Source organism: Vicia villosa, unplaced genomic scaffold (genome assembly GCF_029867415.1).
Source record: "Vicia villosa cultivar HV-30 ecotype Madison, WI unplaced genomic scaffold, Vvil1.0 ctg.006202F_1_1, whole genome shotgun sequence".
Classification (NCBI taxonomy): domain Eukaryota; kingdom Viridiplantae; phylum Streptophyta; class Magnoliopsida; order Fabales; family Fabaceae; genus Vicia; species Vicia villosa.
Genome location: NW_026706749.1, coordinates 22,752 through 32,171, shown reverse-complemented (window position 1 = coordinate 32,171; position 9,420 = coordinate 22,752). Strand labels below are relative to the sequence as shown.

Here is a 9,420-nt window from a genome sequence, read left to right as displayed (position 1 = left end):
AAAATTATGAGTTTTAAAAATCAATTTTTTTATCCCTTTTTTTTCAAACTCTCCACAACAACTTCTGTAGCAACCTGCCCTAAAAATTAAAGATTAGAGTCGCCACATATTCTCCCAAGGCGAATAGGAAACCTCACGTAGTTAAGAGATCCGAGTAAGATACTATATTTAGGTCAATGGAAGGTGTTAGGCACCATCAACCCTTTCATATGGTTTGCATTATACGGTTAATATAAAGTAAGGTGACAGAAAGTTATAGGGGAAAATTGAGATTTTAAGTGAATTGAAATTTTAGGGAAGGGGACTCGCCTTGGTTATCCAAGTGCCTACATATCTCCTTAGGGAGAATTAGAGTCAACGTAGTACGTGTAACACCCGTATATTTTTAATATTAATTTAATTGGAATATTGAATTAATAAATAGAAATATAAAGATTTTGTGGAAATAATAGAAAATAATGGTTTATGGCATTTGGGCCATGTGAGGAATTAGTAAAAGAAGGCGGGGTGATTTTGTAATCCTTTTACTAATTTTATTATTATTTTCATAAAACAATTGTATTTTTGGGAAGGAAGAAGGAACGTGTAAGAACAGAAGTTTTGGGAACGAGGAACGTGAAGGAGAACTATAGAGGGAGAGACCAAGAATCAAGAACTCTTATCTAAGGTAAGGGGAGACTCTCCATTTAATCTTTATTATCGTATTATAGGTGATAGTATGGATTGGAAGTATTGTTGGATCCATTGATTCTATATTCTGGATTTTTGTTTGTGTTCATCATTTAGATTGGATCTATGACTGTTAAATTTCCAATAACTGAGTAGAATTAGAGTATGATGAATGAAATTGATTATAGAATCATATACTGTGATTGTTGAGTGAATTACATGGTTTTTAGAATGTGAAATTTCTGGTTTTGAGACCCAAATCGCAGGCCGTACAGATGAATTCGCGAGGAAGACGAATGGGTAGGTTGCAGATTTTTGGAAGACGCTATTGATACGCGTATGATACGTGTATGATACGTGTCATACGTGTATGATACGAGCCATACACGTATGATACGTGCATGATACGTGCCATACGTGTATGATACGCGTATGATGTTGTTTTGTGTGGAAATATGGTTCTGTCCGTATGCGTATGATACGCGTATGGTGTGTATGCTTTGTTTGAATTTGTGCTTCTGCCCGTACGCGTATGATACGCGTATGGTGTGTGTTTTTGGGAAATTTTGGCCCTGTTGTACGCGTATGGTACGCGTATGGCCAGCGTGACCTGCAGATTTTGCTGTTTTGTGATATTTGAAAGTCTGACGACGTGTGACTTTAAACTGATGATTCTGTAGGAAATATTGTTGTTTGATTTATGGAATGATGCAATTATATATGTATTGAACATACTTGTTAAATGATGATGAATGAGTATAATATGATGCTACTCATAGTATGATGATGAAGATAGTATGTTGTATATATGTTTGCATGCATTCATAATCATTGTTGTGGGCTGTAATCTAAGGATGAAAGGATTCAGTGAAGGGCAAGATTCCCATTGTGTGGAATCTGTGCTGGAAGGGCCGTATCTGGATGTTGATAGATCGGTCGGTGGGTTTTCCCACTGGTGATGTTTGGTACCACATGCATAGTGTTAGTTTCATACATATGCATGATTTTTCTTATAACATGATTAATATATGTTATGTGATGATTTGATGTTTGTGGATGTGTGTCATGTTTGTCTGGATATGAAACAATTGGGTGAATGATATAACTATGATATGTTGTTGTTTATGATGCAATAACATTGGTTAACTGTGATGAGACTCACCCTTACTTGTTGTAAATTTCAGATTGAGGATAGGGGCGCAACTTGGTGGGGATTAGCTCATAAGTCGGTTTTTAGTTATTGTGTCGGTGTCATGCTCTGGTAGATGTAACACTGGGAACGCGTTGTTTAGGAGTTTTGGATTATAACTCTATTTTGTTTTGTTATTTGAAGTCTTATACATTAAATGATGAATGTTGACTTAATAATTAAATTCCGCTATGTAAACATGACTTTGTTTAATGAGTTATAATTCCAGATGTTTTTAGTGAATGCATGACAGGTGCCGAACGTGTGTATTCTTTATTTATTTTATGAATTGTGACACCTCTTGTATGTTTACTCTGATTAATTATTGTTTAAATGCCGCGGGTTATTAGAGGGGTGTTACAATAGTGGTATCAGAGCATAGTCGTGTGAAAGCAAGCTTCTACAACACTATGTTTTGATGAAGACAACTATCATAAGTATGCATCAATAAAGGATGAGCAAAAAGATCAAATAAGCTATGGATCAATATATGCAATCTTCATGAAGATTAGCCTTGGTTGATTGATCTTCAAGTCATAATGGTACAAGTTAAATACTTTTACATTGATACTACTTAGTGCTCAAAAATCATATAAACTTTCATACATATGCATGCCCAAACTCATATATGCATGACATATGTTTCCAAACTTGAAAAACATAAATTTTTACTCTTTGAGTTGAGGTAACCGGTTACATTGCTGGCAGTAGCGTTTCACATTTGTTATTGATGTTTTTCAAAATGATGTAACCGGTTACATCATTTAGGTAACCGGTTACATGGTCGTGAATTTGAATTTTCCGGACATAACGTTATCATGTAACCGGTTACATGCTTTAGGTAACCGGTTACACCTGAACCAGTGGCACTTTTTCAGAATGTTTTGAAACCAAACGAATTCATCTTTCAAACCTTTAACCATTGCATTGTTCTTTCAATATGCAACCATTCTAAGAGGCATATAGTCACCTATATATACTATACATTTCAGATTTTATATCACACCTCTTTCATTACAATTTACTACATTTTTTATCATATATTTTCATCATATATTTTCATACAAGTGTTTCATACTTGAACTTTCATTGAAACTTTTTCTACACATTGTTAGAAAAGTTTCTCATTCATACATAAACACTTGAGCACTATTATATCATTGTAAATTGCCTTGCTTGAAAGAGAAGATCAATCTTATAGATTGATATATGTTCATTAACATTTCTACTCAAATATATTCATTATTATTGACTTGCTATCCAGGATTGTTGGAAGCAAGGGTTTTTGATTAGTGAGAGGATTGTTCTCATAATCAAGTTAGTAAATCCAAGAGGATTGTTCTTGGTGGTTGAAATCTTGTTGTCCAGGATTGTTGGAAACAAGTTAGTGAAAAATCCAAGAGGATTGTTCTTGGTGGTTTTGTTAGAAGATTGTAGGAGGAGTCTTGGGATTAGGCTTGTACAAAGATCTAACAATAGTAAAATCTCTTTCGTGTTTGAAAGGGGACTGGAGTACTCTCGGATTGTGAGGGGAACCAGTATACATCATTGTGTTCTTTACTTTTCCGCAATTTACCGCTTTCATCACTATTATCAAGAAAAGAAAAGAATCATTCAAAAACCATCAAACACTTAACCAAAAATAAGTACAAGTATTCTAAAAACCGGAAAATTCTTTGAAAACCTAATTCACCCCCCCCCCCCCCTCTTAGGCGCACTCTTAAACTTACAATTGGCATCAGAGCAGGTTATAGGTAACCTGTTCCTAAAGATCCAGAATGGCTTCCGCAAATCAAAATCCAGTTTTTAGAGATGGTGGTAGTAACAACAAGCCTCCATTATTTTGTGGTGAATACTTTGACTTTTGGAAAATCCGAATGAAGGCTCACTTAGAAGCACAAGGAGAAGAAGAATGGGAAGCAGTCCAAAATGGTCCCTTTGTCCCTACAACTGTTGTCGATGGTGTTGAATCAACAAAGCTTAAAGTTTCATGGAATGATGATGATAGAAAGAAGGTTCTTGCTGACAAAAAGGCGGTCAATCTTCTTCAAGGTGCTCTTAGTATGGATGAATTTTTTCGAGTATCGGCATGTACAACAGCAAAGGAAATATGGGATACTCTTGTAGAAACTCATGAAGGTACCACCGAAATTAAAAGATCAAGATTGAATACCTTAAGTCAAGAATACGAACTGTTTAGAATGAAGCCCAGAGAAACTATTCTCGATTTGCAAAAACGATTCGTTCATTTGACAAATCATTTGAAGGCACTTGGTAAGACCCTCACTACCGAAGAACTAAATCTAAAGGTGCTTAGATCTTTAACAAGAGGATTGCAACCGAAAGTAACGGCGATATCCGAGAAAAAGAATCTATCAAAGATGACTTCTGCAACCTTGTTCGGTAAACTTCAAGAATATGAAACAGAACTCGGAAGACTTGAAACGCATGACATTCAAATAAAAGATTCAAAAGATATTGCCTTGAAGACAAGAGTCAAGCATCATGATAGCAATTAAGAGGATGAATCCACTAGTGAAGAAGATAATGAGTTTATCAAAAAATTTGAAAAATTTCTAAGAAAAGAAAAGAAAAAGGAGATCATTAAAGAGGAAGCACCAACAAGGAAGATTAAATGCTTTGAATGTGGAGAAAGAGGACATGTCAAAAGTGAATGCCCTAAACTTGAAAAGAAGAATAAATACTTCAAGAATAATAAGGATAGAAAATCAAAGAAAGCATATGTAGCATGGGATGACAATGAAATAAGTTCATCTTCAGATGAAGAACATGTGAATCTTGCATTGGTAGCAACACACCATTTTGATGATGAAGACAATGAGGTTAGTAATGAATTTTCTCTTTTTGATAATGATGTTCAAGATGCTATAAATGAATTATTGAATGAATGCAAAGTTCTCTATAAAACTATTTCATCTCAAAAGAAAATAATATCATCTTTAGAAGAAAAATTTAAAATAATTGAAGAAGAACATAAGGATGAAAAAGAGAAAATTATTAATGTTCAAAAGGAGGATGTGTCATGCAAGAAATGTGAATCACTCTCTTTTCAAATTGTTCAATTAAAGAGAGTACTTGAAAGGTATGAAAAAGGACAAATTGGGTTGGAAGGTGTCCTTAGGCAACAAAGATTCTCTAATGATAAAAGTGGTCTTGGATATGCAAAGTCCAACAAACCAAGTACTAGTAAAACTATCTTTGTGAAGGCAAGTGAGCAATTCAACAAATTGGATAAAGCACAAAAGGTTCATCATTATCCTAAAAGGAAGAACTTTGTTAAGAAGAAGTCTTATCCTTCTAGATATAGAAGTAACTTTGAACCTACTTGTTTTTATTGTGGTATTATTGGTCACACACCCAATGCTTGTTATGTAAGGAACTTTAGTGTTCCTAGTGGACATTATGTATGGGTGAAGAAAGGAACTAACTATGATGGACCCAAAGCCACTTGGGTACCAAATCAAACTTAATTTGTTTTGTAGGTTTGCTTGAGGACCACTTAAAAATCTATGGTGTTTTTGTCAAGTGGTGGTTCTAAGCTTTTGATGGGAGACATAAACTAACTTTTAAATCTAGTTATAAAGTCCAAGGGTTATTTCACATATGGAGAATACCTTAAAGGAATAATTCTTGGCATTGACAAAGTTGGAGTACTAAATTTCATATCAATTGAAGTCACTCATGAGGTAAAACTCATAGTGCAAAATCTTCTAAGCAAAAGCCAACTTTGTAACAAAGGCTTCAAAATAATCTTCATCAAAGATGAATGTTTGATGAAGTCACTCATGAGGTAAAACTCATAGGTAAAGAATTAATTGTGTTCATATTTTATAATAATTTATCTTTTTTCCCATCCTTTTTGATAATGACAAAGGGGGAGAAGATATTTGTGTATATGTGTATGCTTGCTTGTCTCTAACATTTGCAGCCAAAGAAATAATATTCTCTATAAATCAAGGGAGAGCTTTGATCAAGGGGGAGTTATCAAATTTAGGGGTGTCGCACGCTCGCGAAAAATGAACAACAGTCGCCACCAATATATTTATCCCATAAGGGAATGGAATATCAGAAAACCTAACAAAGGAAGGAACAGGGTCTTGCGACCAGAGAATCAAGGTACGGGAGTCGGTTACGCAAGGGGAAGGTGCTAGCACCCCTCACGCCCATCGTACTCGATGGTATCCACCTATGTTTGTTGCTATCTAAAGGGTGTGTACTATAAATCTAAAGCTTAATTACTAAGGGAATGCATGCAAATGAATGAAAAAGAAACACGGGGAAAATAAGGGTTTTAAATAGTTGTGCTCGCTTAGGCCCCGCGACCCAATGCCTACGTATCCTTTTCAGGAATCAGAGCGCCGTAGTTCGGCTCTTTAGTTTTGTTTGTTTTTGTGTTTTTTAGTGGACGAAGTTACATTCGCACTCCGCTGCTCGACCTCTGGAGTCTTAAGCTGGGAATGGAGCGGAAATAACGTGTCCGATTAGGAGAAAGAATGCCCTGAAGGCAAGAGAAAGAATGCCTCGGAGGCAAGAGAGAGAAGAAAGATTTTGAGCGTTTCGAGGAAATCCCTTAAGCAAGGGAAACTCGAGTTGCTCTTTGGTTTGTGTTTTTTAACATTCGGGAACTTACGCCTGACTAGAACCCTTAAGCAAGGGAGCTCCAAGCACTCGAACATCCCTTAAGCAAGGGAAGTTTCAAGCTTCCATTCCCTTTTTATTAGTCAAAAGTTGATTAGTCATTTTTTTGAAGAGTTTTCTTGGTGTTTTTTAAGGGAAATTAGTCAGGTAATTGTTAAGTGTTTTTAAAGTTGAAAAGAAAAAGAACTAGCCTAGAAACTAGCCTAAGTATGAAAGGGATTTCTACCTAATGTTGTCATGGCTTCTACCTAAGGTTAGGAGAAAGAGATACATGAAAATTAAGGCAAGATTAGAAGTCAAAATTGAGAGTGATAATGGTGCAAAATTACACACAAGCATGAAATAGCAAGTCAAAAATATAGTACAAAAAGTGGACTAAAATACTATTATTTTTTTATATTGATTTTTATGGGAGAAATTGAATTACAAGTAAAGTAAAAAAGACTAAAACAAATAGCCTAAACTAATATTTTTTTATGATCATTTTTATGTCAAAAATCATGTATTAAAGTCTAAAATGGTGGGAAAAAATTAGTGATTATCACCTAAAAGAAATTGGTAAAAAAGACTAAGTAAATCTAAAATTATTAATAAAGAATAAAGAAAACAGGGGGTGCTAATATTGAAATGGTGGTGCATATTAAAACTGGGCGCAGGCCCAATGGAGACGAGCCCAACAGGGCTTCTTTTTGTTACAGATTTTCTTAGTGCCAAAAAATGTTGTGTTGGGCCCTGGGGGTGTGAGAAGCAACTCGGTGAGAGGCCCATGGCTATTGTTTGATCCATTTGATTTTCTTTTCAGAATTTATTAGAAACAAATAATTGAATAATAAAAAATAAAAAGAAATAAAATAAGATTGGGGATTAGGGTAAGTTAGGTGACGCTTCAACTTTCTCATTCCCTCAGACTCTCTCGTTCTCACGTTCACACTTTCTTCGCCGAAAATCGCTCCGCCGCGCCGGAGGCGGCGGAGCTCGGCCAAACTTCAATCGCCACCTCATTCTAATCCTCTCTTCAATCTCTACCGCAGTGCGTTTCAAATTAAAAGGGGAAAGAAGAACCTTAGGTCATAGATACGGTAGATTCAAATCCAAATAGCAGTGAATTCACATAATTATAGACGAGGCAAGCATCGCAATAACGAGGAATGATCAGAGAACGAGAGAACGGAGGGTTTAGATCCACTTACCTGCCGGAGTGGAGATTAAACGTGAAGAGGACGAAGGCAAGAATCCAAGCTTGATGTATACCGAACGCCCGAAATAAACGTCGCGGACAAGAGAAAGCTCCAATTTCTGGTAACTTCTTGATCTTTGAAATCTTCCGATCCTTCCTCTTCTTCTTTTTTCAATTTTTCTTTGTTAGATGTTGTTGTCTTTACTGAAAGTGCGAAGCAGAGAGAACGAAAGTGACACCATTGTTGTTGCTGTGTATTGAGAGGATTGAGAGTTGGTGGCCTAGCTCAAGCTCAATTGGAGCTACAACATGAAGCTCTAATGGCTTCCTTTTACAGAGCGTGTAGTGAGGTTTATGAGAATGAACTGAATCTGAGAGAGAAGAAGAGAGACTGAAGAAGGTGAAGGAGTGAAGTTATGTGTGAAAATGGTGTCTAGAGGCTTGAATTATGGAGGGAGATTGAATATATAGAAGTGGAGGTTCAAAAATCAGTTAGGGATAGATAGATCTGAGCCTTTGGATTAGAGGGAGTTAGTTATATGATGAATGGCGAGGATTGAATCAAGTGGAGAGGTTAGTTACATTCTGTTATAGGTGAATGATTCTGTTAGACTCTTCTAATTGGTAGTTAGTGAAACTGAATTCTGTTACTTCTGTTGTATATGTGGGTTCTGAATCAGTTATATGTTGGCTGGTTATTTTTTCTGTTAGTAGTTGGTTGATAATGAAGCTGTTTAGGTTTGGACAGGTTAGGGGTGGCTGAATGTGGTTTGTGAATGAATGTATGGGACTATCATGGATAAACAAGTTAGGATCTGTTATTGACATGAGCTAAGTTTGCATTTTTCTGAACTGGTTTTGAATGGGATTACTGTTTGGATAGGCTGCAGTTCTGCCTTTTTTATTGTTTTCTATTTTTCTTTCAAACTCTGCTTTGGACTGATATGGAATGGTATGTTGCTTTTCTATGACGTGGATTTGTTGTGCAGGTAGCTTGATAACAAACCCCTTTTGGCTCAAGTCATGAGGAGGAAAATAGAAGCAGTAGACTATGCTCCAGGTTGATAAATTTGTTTTGAGATAGATCCGAGCTGAATGCCCTTTTTTCTAATTAAGGCTTCTCTTTATCTATGTTGAATCTGCTCATGTTTGGACTGTGTTGTGTGTACAGGTCCATTAGGATTTGAATTGGAGCATGGGGAACTTAGTGAAAATCATGAGAGGTTTGGATGAAGGACCTTGTAGAGCGAAGGATGGGGGCTGGAATTGAAGACTAGACTTAGAACTTAGTATATATTTTAATATATAACATTCTTGTGATGTGAGGTATAACTGGACAGAAATGAATATGGATGTGGTTATGTGATGTAAATTGTAATGATTGTCTTGCCACATATTTCTGGATTTTTTGTAATGATATTGACTTGGAATGAATGAATGACCTCATATATGTGTTGACCTTTGTGACCTTGAATAAAAATGATTTTTCTCTTTTCCAAATTCAAATCCTTCCTTAATTAAACTTGAATGACAACCTTTGAAACAAACGTGTATTGTATAATATTTAACTCCTAATTCAACACTTGTGTTCCGATTGAATCTCAAATCCATAAAACTTTGTATTCGAAGCAAACTTAATATGCACAAGACCTTGCTTGATGCATCAAAGGATAAACAAACTCATTCACGGCTTATTGCACAAAGCACAATTCATTTCTTGTATCTC

The 9,420-nt window shown here is 35.8% G+C and overlaps 1 long non-coding RNA gene across 1 annotated transcript; it reads left to right on the top strand.

Moving 5' to 3' along the window:
• Nucleotides 1-7,376: 7,376 nt before the first annotated feature.
• LOC131642954 (uncharacterized) lies at nt 7,377-9,174 on the top strand. The gene is made up of 3 exons (XR_009296083.1): nt 7,377-7,816; nt 8,684-8,754; nt 8,866-9,174. It is a non-coding gene; the product is annotated as an uncharacterized LOC131642954 (long non-coding RNA).
• Nucleotides 9,175-9,420: the final 246 nt, after the last annotated feature.